We start from the raw sequence: 18,000 nt of genomic DNA, 5'->3' as shown, positions 1-18,000 counted from the left end.
ATTCTTCCCCTTCTTACAGTTCTCCACTATAACTTTGTTTAAAAACAAATGATCCTTTGTTCAATATGACACTCTTTTATTGCCCTTTTGTTATACTGCCATAATTGAGTTTTCTTCTAAATGACTATAAACTCTGTTGGCATCAGTTCCCGTATATAGTTTACACATCGTTGGAAGACAAGTTGTTGGTCTATAATTTTTAGGGTAGCTTGCAGGTTCACTCTTAAGTAAGAGCATTGTTTTTCTTGTTGTTGACCAGTGCGGTGTGTATTCGGGGTGTGCTTATAAATAGTTCTTAAATAGTTCTTACTCATGGCTAAATCCTCCTGCAAAGAAGTTAATACTTTAATAAAAATAAAAAAGTCCCAACACATACGTGGTTTTCCAGTTTTAGAGGCTTTTTTCAACTTTGTTTCAATCTCTGTGGCTGTTATTTCATCCCATTTCATGCCTTGTACCTTTAAACTTCTTATTCTTTTACTTTTTCCTATCCATTTAGCATCTTTGTTATGTTTCACAAGATCTTCATTGATACTTCCCCAAAGTGCATCTACTTCCTCTTTTTTGGCGTTCTTTCAGTTCCTTTTACCGTATTTCCCAGTTCTCTATAAAACTATTTTGGTTCATCAATAAATTACTTATTTTGTGCTTTTCCCTTTTATTTATCTTCGTATCTTCTATGTCTTTCCATCTGTTTTGAAATTTTTAGTTTATCTCCAGTAGTGCATAATAGATACTCTGTATTCGATATTTCTGTGATGGTATTTGCTTTCACCCCCTCTTTTCCTTCGTTACCCTGTGTTTCTGTGGTAGAACTTTATCAGTTATTAATTTGGCAGCACAGTAATATATTCTGTTTACTTCTGATATATCGCATGGATCTCTATGGACAGTCCTAATTACTATGTTCATTTGTTTTATCAAACTTCTGACTTTTGGGTTTTTATTAACCTTCTGCAGTCTGTCTCTCTCATTGATCTTGATATGTCTGTCTTTGTCTATTAAATCAGACAACTCTTCTCTTAACTCATTTTCTTCCATACTGAGGGTACATCCCTCGTTTTCCATTTCCTGCGGGCATTCTATAGAAAGTTCTATAGCATCTTCCTGTAGCACATTCTCTTCAGTTTCATCCTGTGTCATCTGTTGTTCTGTCATATGGGAACTCACTGGCCTATCACTCCTAACATTGGCAGCATCAGAGTTTCCTGTTCCTTTCTTTAATGTCTAGCTTCAAATGAATGTTTATACTGGTTTCCTGTGGAAGGCTCCAAAATATTTTGATATGGCACCTGACCAGTTGCTTCCTGTTCCACTGGTTTCCCCTTAATGTGAATATCCTTTGCTCTATCCTGTTGTGGTGATTTCTGTATTCGATTTACTACACTGAATCCTTCTCTTTGCAGCTGTTCCGTAACCTCAATTTCTATTTCTTTGACTTCTCCATTAGTAATCTCTTTTTCTACTTTTCCTCTTAGTCTTCTTACTTTTTGTATTGTAAAGTTTTCCATGTCCGGATTCCTTTCCCTATATATTTTTTCAAATATCTTTGGTGCTGCTCTTTTTATATTGGTTAGTTTTGCTTTCTTCTTTACATAAATATTACACCATAGGTGCATCTGCAGTTAACTCCTACTGATGCCTCTAGGCATCAAATATTGTTTGTTTATATTTGCATCATTAATTCCAAAATCATGCCATGTACAAGGTTTTAAAAAAAATCATCTTAAACCTTTCACAGTGGCAAACGTAACTGCATTAACATTTGACCTCTTTCTAGTGCAGGTATAGATATAATTTTCACATTTTTCTAAATATCTCAACAGCCAAGTAACACAGACAGAACTCCTTAGCCTCAAATGAAAGTTCTCAGCTAGATGAATAAAATGATGCTGACATGATGTGCATAAATTGAGTTGTTGCTGAGATATTGTAATTTGTTTACATAATACTACAAATGTAAGAGTTACTGTGATTACTGTGATTAATAAAATCTGGTTTAAGACACAGAACCGAAAGAATAGTACCACCATAAAGGTAGTTTGCGTTGAAGAGTTTGCTAGTTGTATTTCTTTCATATCCCCTATGGTTCCAGAGATATGAACATTTGTTTGAAATGTGAGGACATAATTAGATTCTGGCAAAAGGCTCCCCCCATTGGAAGTTACAGTGCAAACTTCCTGAGCTCCATTGGAGTGAATGAATGAGTTAAATCTCATTTCCTTTCCCCTGTCCATATTTCTTCTTCACATGTCTCCTGATAATCTTGCTTTTCCTTATTCTGGGGACTCACTCCAGCATTCTGTGATGTAGTCTGTTTTAGACCTTCTGCATTAAATCCTTCACTTTGCAGGCAACTCCATAACTTCAACTTCTATTTGTTTAACTTCTACTTTACTAATCATCTTTTCTACATTACATCTTTTGCTATTAATCTTTTTATTGTGAAATTTTCCATATCTGGATGCCTTTGCCTGTATTTCTCTTCGAATATCTTTGAGACTGCCCTCTCTATATTAGTTAACTTGGCTTTCTCCTTTGCATAAATATTGCAACATATCAAATCTCTCTTTCTTTCCCATGTCCATATTTCTTTTTTTATATTTTTCAAATATCGCTAGGTTTTGTTGTTTATATTTTCTCACTTCCTCAAATGCTTATTTTTCCAAACAGATTAAAATTTCTTGATCTATATACTGTTTTTCAAAAATCTGTTGTATTAATGAACGCAAATTTTTATTTAAAGCTTCTGACAGTTTTTCCTGCGGAAGAATTTTGCTTTCCTCTAATTTCTCTCTTAATCGTTTTGTATATCTTGTGTTTGGAAATTCTGGGCTTTTTACATAATAGTAATGATACATAATTTCTTTCTTATTCTCAGTAGTCCACTCTTTTGTCTTAATGGCTCTTCTTTGGCCAATCAATTTTTGTTATTTTTGTGGACTGTTACTTCCTTCTACAACAGGGGGCATCCTCTCCCTGAGCCTGGCCCCATTGTAGGAATGTTTCCATATTTTGAGGATTCTACCCTGTCATTTTTTCCAGTCCTGGCACCAGTGCACCTACCTGGGTCTTGTGCACCCAGCTATCTTTTTTATTTTTGATTTACTTCTGTCCATGATATATGCCATATAAATACAGTCTGTATATCAGTGTTGCGTTGGTGAGAGTTTGTAAAAAAAAAACAGGGTCCACCTCTCAAAGGTGCTCACCAAGACTTGAGGATGAATTCATTTTCAGCACTACTACTCTCTTTTGCTTGCTGACTTTTCATCTCTCCATCAGGACCCCCAGTTTGCAACTGGGATTGTGTCAGTATGGTTTGTGATGTAAAATGATTCAGACTAGGATTGTATCGGTGTGGTTTGTTTTCATTTGTATAAATGTTTGATTGCCTATGTAGTAAGGGATGATTTAATAAAGATGTTTCTTTAAAAAAAGCAGGAATTGAATAATTTATGCAATATTGCTTAGGTTATATGATGTATAACAATATCTATGAAGTATAATGTTTGTTAATGTTGATATAGTTTGATTATGTTTATATGAATGTAAATTTGCCTATGTCACAAGTGATAATTCAGTAAAGCTGTTTAAAAAAATCATATGTAACACTTGAACATGCTTTTATAGTAGATCACTTTAGACACCTTACCCATACTAACTGATGACCGATTTGGCACTGTTGATCTATTTTTTGCATCTAAGCAATGTAAGCATTGGAAAGTCTCCTCTTCCTACATAGTCATTTAACTTTAAGAGATGGTGTAGAAATAAAATGGACATATAGTTAAATGAGCTGGATGTAATGTTAAATGAATTAATGGAAAATCCAAGCATGGTACTGGAGTAGTAGGACAATTTCAGATGAAAAGTTAAAAAGAAGCTATATATAACGACAAAAACATTGAAAGCAGAATAAAAAGTAGTTAAGTAGCCTGTATAAAGTAAGAGTTGCAGAACAGTAGGGGACATCTGAATAGTGGTGAATCAGAACAGTTAGAACAAACAAAGAAAAGCTGAAGTGGGGGAGTACTTGGATAGACTGTGATGATAGAAAAATGGTAGTTAAATCCATTTATTTTAACAGTATTCCATGGGGTCCAGTATTATCTGGTAAAGAGATTGTGATCAAGGTATTGTGGAGGGGAGTAGTAGTACAAATATTTTATGTACAAGCTGGGAAACTTGATAAGAGCACCAAAAAGCATACTGAGAATATTCTAAATCTACTGTAAAGAGTTAAGCAGTGCAAAGCAGGAGAATGAACTACAGCTGAAAAATATCTATAGCTTACTTCTGAGAAACACAGTTCAATTTCCCACCAGAGTACAATGACAACTTGATGTGCCCTGTTGGTGAGGACAGTTTTAAAATTGTGTTAGTAAAATTGCATCTGAGCAAGGCACAGGGAGGGCATGGCTTCCTCATAGAATACTGGAAGTTGGGTGTTCCCAAACCAATCGAACTGTGGACAATTCTGTTAGTAAAATTGCATCTGAGCAAGTCATTGGGAGGGCATGGCTTCCTCACAGAAAACTGGAAGTTGGGTGTTCCCAAACCAATCGAACTGTGGACAATTCTGTTTTAATGCATTTTTAAGAATAAAGGGAATTACATTCCCATGGAAAGGGTCGATTTATGTGAATAATACCAAAGGATGGAAAGACGTATTGAACCTGTCATCATGTAAAGCAGTTTCAGAACTGAACAATCATTATAAGCTGTTTGTGGGAACAATTGTTGCTAGAGTAACTAAATGCTATCTAATCTGATAGACTTGGACCAGTATAACTTTACAGAGGACTGACAAATCTTTAGTATAATTAAAGCAGTTAATTGATAGTGTCGTCGAGAGTATGCAGCAGCTTTTAATCATGTGCCTGTGTGCAGAAAAGAATTTTGACAGAATGAATAAGACATACCTAAAACACATGCTGCTTAATTTGCCTTGCCAGGGAGCTTTATTGCTCTTTTCTGTAGATGCATATAGATTTCTATGTTAGAGTGAAAAGTAAGAGGAAGGTTCTTCAGAAAACTTAAAATTGAAGAGGGGAACTCTCCAGGATTGTTCTTTGCCCCCTCCCCCTTTTTGTTTTATACTTGCTGCCACTGGCAACACAGATAAGGTCTTCAGGATAACCCTGTTTGCAGATGATTTGCTGGTGTACATAAGAGAGTCAGAAAGAGACTTTATTTTACAGTGCATTTGCTGACTGGGTAAGCCCACTAGAAACAAGCCTCTCTTTTCACAGGCAACCTGGAGCTGCTTTGTTTGGTTAAATGACTTATTTAGAGTTAATACAGTAGGTAATTGTAGATGGAAGGAATCAAACCCAGTACTTTGGACTCGGCCGGCCTTAGACATAAGCCAACTATGCGGCCGCCTAGGGCACCACTCTAGTAGGGGTGCTTTTCCAGTATTTATTTGGTGTAGGTAGACCAGGATGGGGGCACCAGGTAGTGTGGTGGTGGGTGCCATGGAGCCCTTTTGCCTAGGGCACCAGTTGACCTAAGGCCGCTCCTATTTGGACTACTAGAAGCTGCTTTTTAACAGCTCAGGTCCTTGAACCCCTGCCGTAAAGGTTATTTCAAATATTAAGTACATTTTGAAGTATTTCAGGATATAAAATAAATAAAACTAAGCCTAACGTCTTGACATTGTACTACCAGCCATAGTTTTAGTTGTTAAAAGAATGTCCATATCTTTAAGGTCACAATAAAGTGAATACCTAGGAGCACAGATGACAAAAACAGAGGTAAAGTTGAAAGATTGTCATGGGAAGAAGTTTGAGAAAAATATCTTAAATGATGAAAACTAATGATTATGGTGCTGGATCATATAAAATGCAGACTGTAAATGATGTTTTAGTGCCATATAACTGCAGTGGTGCAGTAGTTAGCATTGTTGCCTCACAGCAAGAGGTTCTCCCATTCGATTCTCGGCTAGAGTACCTTCTGTGTGGAGTTTGCATGTATGGTCGAGTGAAGTTAAAGACATGCAGGTAGGTGCGTGCATGAATGGTTGTGCCTTTGAAGGTTGGGCGTTGGGCTGGCAACTCGGCACTGTAAAAAATCCACGGTCAATCATTAGCTGACAGGAGTTCCGCTGTGGCGACCCCTAACTGGAAAAAGTCAAAAGACATTAGTTTTTTAAATGATGTTTTAGTGCCCTTAATACTTTATGTAAGTCAAGCCTTCTTGGATCCCTTGAATCAAAACTATGGCACTGACTCAGGACAGCAATGCAGGATAATATATGGGAGGGAGTATTCCTAGGTAGCCTGGTTACAATATCAGAAGTAGAGGATTAGTATAAATCAACATAACTAAGATGGTTATATTTGCTGCAGTGCCAGTTATATGTACCAAGATAGAAAGATATGCTTCTGTCTCGGATGAGAGAACTTCTAGGGAATGTAAAATTAAACTTCTGAGTACTTTTGAGGTAATCAAGAGTTTGAGAAGACAAGAAATGGCAAATTAGTAATGTTGGCCAAAAAGTTCTAGCTAACAAAGAATTTGTGTTCCTGGGGAATGTGTCATAAATTAACTCCTTCATAAGCAAAGCTACTTTGTCCTCCTTCCTTGACTTCTCAGGCCTTTCCTTTCTATATCTACTATCTCCTTGTATACTGTATAGCTCTTCCCTCATTGGTTCACCCTTCTTGTCTTTCACTTAAACTATACTACCATTGCTGTATTATATAGTATTAACCGCTCACACTTCCTATCTATTTTTTCCTCTCGTTTTTTTCTTTTTTAGTTTTATATCTATTCAGGTAGCTTAAGTATATTGAATTTTCCTTTACTGTTTTCTTTCCTATTTTAACTTGTTGCTAAATTTTGTAAGTTGTGTCCTCTCAAGACTATATGTCATGACTTTATCTTACTGTAACACTATTTCTATACATCCTTTAGTTTTTGTGCTACTGCTATTAATTTACTTATATGTTTTGAACCGTATCTGTGCATTATTGTTGTCATTTTTGTAATATGTTTTATTGTAACTATCTGTAACATTGTTTTCATATTGTACTTTTCTCCCAGCACCTCCACTGAAAAGTGGCTTCTCCTGCTCAGTAGGACTATCCCAGTAAACACATGCTAAATAAATTCAGGAGTTGGAAGCAAGAAAATTTCCCAAAAGGCCTATGAATAGTGAAGATGACAGTGCAGTGAAGAAGTGGGAAATGGAAATAAATCTCCTGTTTGCTAGGAGCAGGTCAAGAAGGGGGATGGACAGATAACACTGATATATAGGTTTGCCGGTTGAACTATGCCAAATTATGTTAAATATAAAAAGACTGAGAGTCTCTTCAGACCGGCACTATTTCTTAATTGAACCAAGGACAACAAGCCTGTACGATTAAAACTTAATGTGCACAGTGTGCAATATCTGCGAGGGTAGTTAAAACATCAACTGAAAATGTTAGAGTGATTGAGAGAGAAATCTGAACATAACCCTGGAATGGAAGGAGGAGGATACATGTTTTGCACCTAAACATGCTACCAAGGCAAGAAAATTCAGAGTGTTTATTTTGCCGTGCCTACACAAAAATACTTGAATCCTCCATGTGGGCTCAAGAAAATGTTCTGAACAGTGAAAAGGGCACATTGGAGATGAACAGAGGGAGAGCTAGGAGGCTGGTTCCATATATTTTGAGGATATGCAGAGCTGGAAATTTTTAAGAAGTTTGCAAAAATGTTAGTAAATGTATTTAATACTGGAATTAAGTTAACTAAGAGCATTATCATGTTGAGCCGTGATTGGAAGGCTTGGTATGTTCAACTAATACTGATACCAGCAGTAGCAAAGATGGCAGTTATGAGTCATGGAAGTCTAGGTTTGTTCCTGGAGTACAGAATGTTGCATTAATGAAGTAATGGACTGTAGGAGAATTGCTGGGAAAGCAACAACTGTGCCTGTTTAGAGAAGCACAGAAATTCTGGCAATTTGGCTAAGTACCTGTAAGCATATCCAGGCCTTGGTGAAAATACCTCTGTCAAGTCTTTTTAACCTCCAAAAGCTTGATAACTTGAGGTTTTACTTGAATCCGTGCAACCTCATTAAGTCCCAGACAACAGTTCTTGGCATTTTTTTTTCTCCCCGTTTTTCACTTTTATTGTTTCCATAAGTTGATTAGTGTACTACCTTGTTTTATTCTGGTGCTTGCCTGAGCTAAATTTTCCAATTGACCCTGTTTTGTTTGCTCAACCTGTTGTCATTCCATAAATGCATGCTTTCAGCTATATTAGCTGATCAGGTCAAGTATGCAGATGTAGTTTAGACCATAGTGTCCAAGGGATTGGTATGCAGTGGGCTTTTTAAGATGTGGCCCTACCCAACTTGTAGACAACACCCCCTCCAACTGATCCCTGGTCTTCACTGTGGAGGGTGCCGCAAAGAGCATGCCTGGATACCCCCCCCCCACTATAACTTGTCATTCTTCTCATCCCCCTATGCCATCTCCAGCAGGAGCTTAAGGCCAAGTCACTAGTTGAGCTCATGTCATGTGGGTTGTGGTTAATGCTTTCTTCCTGCCTGCTAGCAGACATGACATGTCCGGCTTTTACAGGACTTGACTTTCCACCTTACAGTACAGCATATGCACTCACCATAAATATCTGTTTTGAAAAGAAATGTACTGTGCCATCCAGCAGCAAAAATATGTAAATGAAAACCCTTGAATATAGTAGGCATGAAAATATTATAGCCTTAATGCTTAGTGACTGCTACCCACATGCTACTTGCTGTTTGACAGGTGAAATTAATATTATTGTTTTTGTAAAGAGATGTCGTGTTTCCGAAGCTAAATTATTTTAAACTGCTTATGTGATTTGTCTTGTTTGAAGTTGGCATATGGTATTTTCTTTTCTTGCACTGCTTTGCATTTATTCGTTTCATTCTGTTATTTATTTTTATTCCCACTCTGTGATGCTGTACTTTAGGGCTGAACAGCCCCTTTGAAGTTCAACCCTTGGACAGTTGAGGCTAAAGCTCACGTAGTTTATCCTGTTCATTGATACTTGCCCCAGTCAGACCATCTAGTTTCCAGCACTTGTGATGAATTTGGGCACCATAAAAGTAAAAGTGTGCTTTAGAGCAAACTGCTCCTGCTACCAAAAGAACACAGAATGTTATTTAATGTCCCCATAATAATTGCCGAGTTCCTTAGTCCCAAAGTCACATCGGCATTTCTGTATGTTTAACCTGGCCTAGCTCCTACTTGCTGCTTTGCCTGCCACAACTTGAATAGTTCCTGGATTTGCTTCAGGTAATCCCTCCTCCTTCAACGGCATTGCAGACTATTGTTCACCAGACAGACTGCATGTAACCATAGTACACTGAAAGCCAGTGAGCATGTTATGAAGGTACTGAGTAAACAAGTTTGAAACTTGCCATTTTAAGTGTCAAGCTTAAAATGTTCAGCTATGCACACGCTGAGCTTGTTTGATTATTTTTAGAAGTGCAATTACTTGGCCCATCCCTGTTTTGTAATGTACTGGCATCTATTGTCATATTTCTGTACGTGTTTTGTGTAATATCTAAATTCACTCTCCAACACCTCTGTTTTGCTGGTGCCGGAGTTGTCTTGGAAAGCTCCAGTGGATCATTGAACTTGTCTTTTAAACAAATGTCCATACTTGAACACTTTCTTTGCAGCTTGCTGAGTCAAGGACTCTGCAGCCTGCCTAATACTGGATCTTGGCTTTATAGTATCATGTTGTGCTGGTCTGTCCTGCCCAGTTGCCAACCATAGATGTGCAAGTGTGTGTATGTACATCTTTCTATGGGAATGGTGATTTATTGTTTTCACATATGGTAAGTAGCTGGAATAAAACTGATTTGTACTTTCAGACTCGTAGCTACTGTTAATGGAACATTAATAGCCTGCTTTGCCTTCCACTACACCACACATGCATGCTGTGCAGGTAGCAAAAAATCCATTCTGTGAGTTCTGCTTTTCATAGGTATTCCACAGTGGCTGAAAACCAAATGGAAAGTAACTCTGTAGGTAAGTGTTTTGAGTAATGCCAAGGAGCCAGAAACCAGTTAAGGTCAAGTCAAAAGCGGTGTTGCTTTTTTTTTTTATTTTTTGATTCCTTGATTTCTTTCTCCCTTGATTTGCTTTTTCTATTACTCATTAATAGATTTGACACCTTGGTCACTGAACACTGTGAATGCCCTATGGTGGTGATATGTCCTTTTTAAAGTGCATTAACATGTATCATGAATCGAGAGTACACTTGCAGCCATATTTAAATTGCCTTGTGTCTTGCATTGCATAATCGTGGTCTGTTTCAGAGTTGCCAGGACTGCACATGAAACACAGAAGAGAATATCACATTGATAATCAGTACTTTTTCATGACTATAGTTATTAAAAAAAAGGATTTTCTTGTTTCATTATTAAAATTGATATTGACTGAATGACAGAATATGACTTGATAAGGTGCTGTGTTTAGAGCCGCTTAGCGTAGCCTGCATCAACCTGCTCTTTATTTTTTGTGTACATTTAGTCAAACCTGACATGTTTCTGTGCACTGTAATTTTTGCTTTTAGCTAAGGTCAGAAATTCAGTAACAGTTGTTTGACAGCTTTATAGACACCTCGCTTGCATATCTTCTAGCAGAGTAAGTAAGCCGGAAGGTTAGAGTCAAGAGGCGTGCCTTTGGAACAGAGCTGCATGTACAGCACCTTTCTAGTTATTTATTGAAGGTTGCACTGGTTATGCCAACCTTTGTAGTTAATCTTAAACTCAAAGTGTGCATTATAGTCAGTTTGAGCAGAGTGGGCAGCAGTCTTCTAACCATTCTATGAAGTTGCTTAGATTTGGATAAAGCTGCTATATGAACTCTTAAAATACTCCCCAAGATGCTTTTTTGATATTGTATGGAAGTAACAGTGGCTAAAGATCGCTGTAGTTTTCTTGCTGTCAGGTGACAGTTTCCTTCTCTGTCTACCACTAGATATCATTAGCATTGAGTATCAGTGCTGTCCCTGTTCTCTTCCTTGTGCATGTAAGCCTGCCTTGCTTCTCGTTTTAGACAGTGCATTTGAGCTATCGTGTGCATTGTCTATATTTAGTAAGAATTAATGGTGTCTTCCAGAATTAAGAAGAATTTATATACTGGTGTGCAAACTGAGATCCTGTCATTTTAGCTACTCACTTGGTACTGCTGTCTGTAGATTTTGTTTTGCAGCTTCAGTGTGGAGCTAACAGGTAAGGGATTATTATTTTTTTTAATTTTAGAAAACCGTGCAGTGCTTCAGAAAGACTGTAGATAGATAATGTATTTGAACTTGATAGCATTTGCCTTTTTTATACCACTGCTGGTAGTAAAATTAGGATTTCCTACCTAAGTACGTATAAACACATTTGTGTAATATCAAATGTAGAAAGACTATTACTTTGCTAATACTTTATTGCAGCCCTAGCATTTGAAGTTAAGTAACAATTGCACAGACATGTTTGCCACCTGCCCAGTATGAGGCTGGCTAAAGTGTTTTAAGGTCTTTATCAGATCCACTGCATTTTTTATTATTTTTTTTTGCTTTTTATACCATTTTTTTTATGTTTGTGACAGCTGTAATTCTGCATTGTAACTACCTCTCAACTGTACAGATTTGTGCTGCACCTTTTGGCTCAATTGTTGATAAAAGTGTGGTTTTCTTGCAAATTAGTGGCAAACCATTAAAAACTGAAGTTAGAAAATAGTAACAAGCATTTGATATTCTAACTTCATACCCTTCAGAAAATTCATGCTAATTAATGCAAAACCTGTTGTTCCATCAACTTTCTAAGTTTGTAAGAACAATATTTAAACATTGTCCCTGTTTTGGGCCTTTGTCCCACTTTTATTTATAGCTTTGTCCAGATTTCTTGCACTAAGAGGTTGAGAGCTATGATTATTAAGTCATGCTGCATGTTCCTGGATTGGTAAAACTGGCAGTATAGCATAATTCTGTTTTGCTTACGTGTTCTGGAAACCAGGTTGTAACGACCTTTAGACTTTTGATTACAAAATCTTTGTTGACAGCTGATTGCAGCCATTAGGGGCATTAACCTTTTATGAGTGTAGTATTAGTGTGGTCTGTTACTGCTGTGTTACAGTGCTGCTTGTGTAGCTCCATGCAGTTATGGAGTAGTGTGCTTGTTTAATGTGACCTACATTGTGTTCCTGCTAATTATTCTATTTAATTGTCATTTTGTAATTCCTCTCTTCAGAGTCTCTTGTGAGTTAAACATCTGACTGTCTGTAATACTGACTTGGATGTCCTTTGAAATTAATTACATCACTGCATGGTGTCCCATTATATATTGAGCTGCATGTATTGTACCACAGAGAACCATTTAGTAGCTATTGTTTGATTAATTAAGTTGCACTTCAAAATCATTTGTTTTGGGGTTTTTTTCTCTGTAGGTGACAGTTGCTCATAGCTCTTTCATAGCTGCAGTGTAATCCCAGTGCCGTCTGACAGATGGAAGGGGAGTGGTATAAAACTGGTCTAATACCAGTGTTACCTCCCCTCAACTGAGGCCAAGATTGTCAATTTCAGAAAGTATGGCTCAGAGCCAGAGCAGGCATAATCAGACATGGTGGCTGGTACATCAGGACCTTCTCCCTGAATGTCTACCCCAGAATACTGATAGACTACTTAGTAGGTTGGGTGTGGGCAGTGAGGTGTGGTCTGTGAAGATGTGCCTATCCCACACCCTTAGAGCAGCCATACCTCCTTTGGCCAACCTATGTGTCCAACCTACAAGGCCTCGCATCTGCTAGAACTTAGCGAGAGATGCAGCTTCATCACCGCACACCTTCCCCTGCCAGGATGGGCATGTCCATCATCCTTGTCAAGTTCATGTGGTGCCTTGTCTTTATTCACATTGTGAGTTTTGAATGTTTTTTTAACCACTGTTTGTGAATGCCTACTTTACTGACTTTCAACAATTTTACTCTTGTTAAATACTTTTAAGTGAAAGAATCATGGAGCAAACATTTTTCTTTTTTTTTGGGGGGGGGGGGGGTTCTGGTCAAAGTAAAGCCAACTTCAAACTGGTAGAGTAACATGCAAATTGGCATTCTGTTCTCTGTCTGTGACTGTATTCCTTGGCTTAGTTATATCGGTATGATTTTAAATTGTGGCTAATTTCTACTGTCAGTACTGTGCACAGATGGCTGTGATGGTAATCTATTGAATGGGAAGACCTTAAAGAACATTTCATCAAGTTAATTCTGCTGCCTTCTCCAGCATGCTAACTGTGTAAGAATAGTCTGTGAATGCCTGAGATAGTTTTTCACCTGACATGTTGCATCCCTTGTGGAAGAAATTAAACCAGTGACTGCCAAGCAGCAGTCACATTGCAGTTATTGAAGCAGTATTACAGTTAACTACATGCTTCAGTATCCCTGACCATCTGCCATTCAGAAATTTAATATACAGCATGATTTTGCTGTGCCACACCTTGGAATGTGATTCATTTCGGATTTTGCTGAATTTAAGCTTGCGTGCTTCATTAGGAAGTGCTGGTGAGCAAAAATGTTCTATTTTTCATTGTTTGCAGCAAAAGCTTTTGAAAGACCAGAATAACATCTGTGCAAATATGAATTGTAAACACTGGCTCCACAAACCTGAGCCGACATGTTCAGTGCTGAAATTGTGGAAGTCTCATTCATTATCTGTGGATGTCTGTTGTACTGCAGTTATTATTCAGAGTCAAGATGCTACTTGTAGGTCTAATAATGAGCCTGTAGCCTTTTTCTGCCTTTTAACATAGATACTTTTAGTTTGTCTGTGGTGGTGGAGCAGCAGAGAAGCAATGATTTACATATTAATAAGAACAACCCCTTCCTTCTGCGGTTTTTTAAACTTAGTGGAATTTGTACCAAAGTATGAAAATGCTGATTTGACTTGCTGCTGATAGAGTTGTCATCTAGATTGTTGATTTTTATGCTTTACAAAAATACATTTTTGTGCTTTAGAAAAATAAATCTACATGTTAATCATCAGAACTTATCTCCCTTCGTAAAATATACTTCTTTCCTACCTACCTTGTATTAGCTTTCAGACTTTACCGCCACTAAGTATCCTACAGCCCTGCAATTTCTTGCTTCTTTCTTGATTCCTACTTCTTCACTGTCTGCCATCTATAAAATACAGACTCCTTTTCTTAGTCTTGCTACTCCTCAGGGTATCTGTTTTTCCTCCTACCTAGCTCTCAGCATCTCTCCAACTTTGTCCCAACCACCTCTCCATGCTTCCTCCCTAAACTCTCCTCATATTGCATCAAACCCGTTTAATGACGTCTCTTACCTTTACCCCAAATGTTAACTCCATTTTAACTCAAATCAAAATAAAAGTGCAACACTGCATCTGATGTTGTCAATCTTCATTCTGTCCTCAACAAGTGGGTTCGGGTCGGCTCCGACTCTGCCGTTGCTAAAGCACGCAGCCACCAAATCTCTTGAGCTTCTTCTTTACCCACAATGCACATACCAAATTGCCTCAATTCTCGTTTGTTACTTTGAGCTATCTGACGTGACCAACCATCTCTCTCGAGCTATTTAGATAACTAAAAATATCTGTTGTTGTTCCTTTAGATAGTTTGTTCATTTCTTGTGCCTAACCCTTTTTTCTCTGTATTGTTCCTGTTTCCTGCTTCTGTTTGTACTCTGTTGTCCTTACAACTTCATCGTAATCCTTTTCATGCCATTTTTGGTATCCCCTTGCTCCACTTCTTTCTCCTAGCTAGTATGGTTAGTGTGCTGTATTTATAAAGTTCTAATTTTGCTGTTGCCCTTGTTCTTTTCTCTTAGTACACTTGGATACTATCGTTAGTATCTCCCCTTCTCTCTATACCATTGTTGGTATCCCCTTCCCTTTCTTTTCTGCCTTTCTTAAAAAAAAAAAAAAAAAGAAAGAAAAAAAAAAGCTTTTGCGAACTGTCATTAGATTGTCTTATATTGCTGGTGTTTCTCTGTTTTTATCTCTGGCTTGATACTGCATTATGACTGATAAACTTCCAGGGTTTAAAATGTGCTGAAAGTGCTGGCATAAACTGCCGTCAGTCTCTGATCCGAGGATCACCTTATCCTCTGATCCGATATGGTCTCTGAGACTTCCAATCCATTTGGATCTAGAGAGCTGTCAGAACCGAAGCCTGCCTTTCGAATCTGAGGTGCAGCATTCAACTAGTTTTCTGAGCCATCTCTGCTCCACGGATCCTCAGCACTGGACAGTTTGGATCCAGCTTCCACCTCAGGGGTAGTGCCAATGGAGTTGGGGGGATGATTTGGAAACCTGCTTTCTCTCTGTCTAGCTGCTTCGAGCTCTGCCTTCATGGCTGCAAAGAGTGTGTTCTCTGCCTCAGTAGGCCCGAAGGAGTCTTTCCTCTCAGATCCTAGATATGCTGCCATGATGTCTCAGCGTCTAGAGCCTCACCACCTTTCTCCACAGGGACATCCAGTACTGAAGCCTCAGGTTCCCTATCAGGGAGTTTTGATTTCCTCTTCCAAGACTTCCCCAGAGCATTCTACTGAGGAAGGTCCCAGGAAGAGGACTTGCAAGAGGAAGCAGCTAGACTCCCCACAGGAGTCCATCACCGAAGACTCTGCTTTTAATGAGGGCAAAGGGTCCCCACAGTCTCCTACTGAAGATGTCCCCTTTGGAGACATCCTAGAAGTCCTTAAACAGAGAGGTGGCTAGACTCCCTCTAACCCTGTACCAGAGGAATCTGTTCTCCTAGAGGCTTTCAGTACAGGACCCTCTACCTCCTCGGTGACTCCACCCACCAACGGGCTCATCAACATGATCTCTCGGTGGGCATGGAAGGAATCCGACTCCGTAGAACCATACCTCAGAGACCATACAGGCTAATGGCATCACTTTCGTACAGATAGTTTTTGGGAAAGGGTTTTCCAGTTGATGCCGTAGTAATTGCAGCTGCCACAAAGAAGGAACTAGCCGATAACAGTTCCACTGCCCATCCCCCCAACAGGGATTTACGGGAGATGGACAGACTGGAGAAGTGTGTCTTTGCTTCAGCAACCTCTGCCTTATGGTCACTGAACTATCTGGCACACTTTATCAGGCTTCAGAGTGATTAGACCAAGAAGTTACAGTAACTTCTCATTTGGCAACCCTACAGTCAGTATCCAGTAGTTCTATGAGGTTAGTTTCCAACATAATGGAAGGGACCTCAAGAGCAATGGGTTCAGGCATTTCCATGAGGAGGCATGCCTGAATGCACTTCTTAGATTTTGAGGAGCTATTTAAGTCCAATTTTGCCAATGCCCCCTTTGACAAACTACTCTTTTTGGCCCTAAAGTAAAGGAAACTCTGTGCAGGTGTGGCAAGGATGGGAAGACCTTGTCTGTCATGGGTATATGTTTTTCAGCCCCCTAAAGATCTTGCTCTAGGAATCAGTGGAGTGGCCAGAAAATGTGGTTCAAAAAGTCCCATAGTCCTTTCCATGACACACATAGAGGTTCTCCCAGGGTCGGGGGGAACCCTAGCAGATGTCATTCCCCTCATGCCAGAGGTGGCCTGCAAAAACCAGGGTTCTCAAGAATCTTTCTTTGACAAACCCTACCAGCAGTCTTGAACAGAGGCCCAGCAGTCCACCTCTGGAGACCGTCGGGGGATGGTTATCCCTGCACCAGAAAGCATGGCTAGACTTAAAAGATACTTGGGTGCAGATGATTATATCCAGGGGTTACATAGTACCAGTTTCCCTACAACCACCAATTCCAAGTGTAATCCTTGATGTTCCACCTAGTCAGAGGGATCAGGCAGTAATTCAGATATAAAAGCTGTTAGAAAAAGAGTAATCCAAGAGGTCCCACCAGACCAGATAGGATCTGGAACTTGCTGAAGGTTATTTTCAGTGCCAAAGAAAACAGGGGATTGGAGACCAATTTTGGATCTTACAAATTTAAGCAAATCTGTTCACCAAACTAAGTTCTGGATGGTCATCGTGCAGTCCAGTCTCCCTTTTTTTGGGCAAAGACGACTGGATGAGCTCGCTAGACCTTCAGGATGTCTGTTATCCCATAAAAATGAATAGGTGATCCAGAAAGTTCCTACACTTCTGGCTGGAGCCAGTCACTACCAATTCTGAATGTCACCCTTTGGACTCACTATATATAGCCTCCAGGGTGTTCACCAAATGCATGGCAGTAGTAGCAGCTTACCTCAGACTGTGGGAATTCCGGGTGTTTCCCTACCTGGATAACTGGCTCATTACCGCTCCAACCAGGCATCTTACTCATACACACAATGGATCAGGTTCTTCACATCTGCAGTCTTCTAGGTATAACCGTAAACTACAGCAAATCACAACTTCAGCTAACTCAGACAGTGGAATTTATTGGAGCAGTTCTCAATTCAAAGTCTGCCATTGCTTCCCTTCCACCACACCGAATTCAAACAATAAGGTCACAGGTCAAGAAGGTTGAAAAGAACACCTCAGTTTCAGCCCGTACAGTTCTCCACACTCTAGGCCTCATGGGAGCGGCAATAACCTTAGTTCCGTTAGCTAAGGTTTACATATGGATCTGTCAATGGATGGTGGATGCTCAGTGGTCAATCCTTCATCAGTCAGTGTCCTACTGGATAAGAATTACTGTGACTTTCGGCTTTTCCTGGTTCAGGGTCACCACAGCAGAACTCCAGTCTGCTCATGATTGGCAGTGGATTTTTATGGTGCCGAGTTGCCAGCCCAATGCCCAACCTTCAACGAAGGCACGCCCATTCATGCTCGCACCTACCTGCATGTCTTTAACATCACTCAACCGCGGGGTGGACATGCAGACTTAACATCACTCAACCGCGGGGAGGACATGCAGACTCCACACAGAAGGCGCACCAGACGAGAATCGAATGGGAGAACCTCTTGCTGTGAGGTGACAATGCTAACCACTGCACCACAATGGCTGTACTGGATAAGAATTGCTAAGACTTGCAAAAGGGATCTGTATTGCTGGATCCAGTATG

At 39.3% G+C, this 18,000-nt stretch overlaps 1 protein-coding gene across 3 annotated transcripts in view; it reads left to right on the top strand.

Moving 5' to 3' along the window:
- KANK1 (KN motif and ankyrin repeat domains 1) overlaps nt 1-18,000 on the top strand; it is a 1,631,365-nt gene that overhangs the window by 220,245 nt on the left and 1,393,120 nt on the right. Inside the window, exon 1 of one of the 3 annotated variants that reach the window (XM_044064326.1) lies at nt 10,769-11,227. The exons of the other annotated variants lie outside the window; for them this stretch is intronic. The gene's annotated coding sequence lies outside the window, so the exon portion shown is untranslated. Of the gene's footprint in view, nt 1-10,768; nt 11,228-18,000 lie in introns of those variants that run through there. 3 annotated transcript variants of the gene reach the window in all.

This window comes from Protopterus annectens, chromosome 2.part2, assembly GCF_019279795.1.
Source record: "Protopterus annectens isolate FY-2018-M chromosome 2.part2, PAN1.0, whole genome shotgun sequence".
Lineage (NCBI taxonomy): Eukaryota > Metazoa > Chordata > Ceratodontiformes > Protopteridae > Protopterus > Protopterus annectens.
Note: the sequence above shows the minus strand (reverse complement) of the source record. Positions and strands in the feature narration are given on the sequence as shown.